Source organism: Camelina sativa, chromosome 14 (genome assembly GCF_000633955.1).
Source record: "Camelina sativa cultivar DH55 chromosome 14, Cs, whole genome shotgun sequence".
Taxonomy (NCBI): Eukaryota; Viridiplantae; Streptophyta; class Magnoliopsida; order Brassicales; family Brassicaceae; genus Camelina; species Camelina sativa.
Window position 1 is genome coordinate 29,960,228 of NC_025698.1, and position 997 is coordinate 29,961,224.

Consider the following 997-nt stretch of genomic DNA (forward strand, 5'->3'; position numbering starts at 1 on the left):
GCAAATTTGCGATGCTTTTGCAATTAATATTTCCATCGCAAATTGTAATAACGGTATAAAAAAAATTATAATTTTCATTTTGGTAAGCTTAATTAGCATTAAACATGTAATTAAAATTAAACCTGTAATTAAAATTATACCTTAAACTTATGCAAATTAAAGCTGTTATTAGAAGTACTAATTAGTTTACAAAATAAGTTAACAAAACATAATAACCATTTTGTTCTACAAAAAACATTACATATGAGAGGTTCAAAGGATAAAGAGTTCATCAGTTTTACTGTCCGGCGGTTCCATCTCCGGTCGCAGCTCTGGCCGGTGAATCTTCTCGGCGAAATTTAGCAGCAAACTCTGGATCTTTTGATGCAAGATAGTCAAAGTATGCATCATAACTACGCATCTTCTCTGAATTTTCTTGCATCTTCAAATGATTTTGTTGCATCCTCACTGCATTTTCTCGCATCTTTTCTGCATTGGCCTGTAGTTGAGTTGCCTGAGTTGCAAGAACACCTTCGGCAGCAGCAAGCTTCTCAGCTAGAACAAGTGGATATTCAGAAGGAGGAGGCGGTTGAACAATCTGAGCTGAAGATGCTTCTGCTTGCATGTTACCAACCCCATATATTCGGTTCTTTTTCTTCGGAGCAACCTGCCAACAAAACATATACACACCATAAACATTATACACACCATATACACACCATAAACATTACACAAACACAAACATTAACATAAACAATGAAGCATGTTTTACCTCAGCATAAATTTGGTTCTTCACAATTAGTGATAACCAGCCAAAAGCACTACTCTCCATGTTATCCGCTGATAATAGCTCAGACTCAGCTTCAGCTATCTTTGACGACACTTCATTGAACACCTTCTCAGACAGTCCATCAACAAACGACCCATCAGGTTTCCTATGAGTGTCTTCTAGTACTCGCAGGAAATCAGGTAGTGGCTCACCAGTACTCTCAGACTAAAAACAGAGAAATGAAACAAC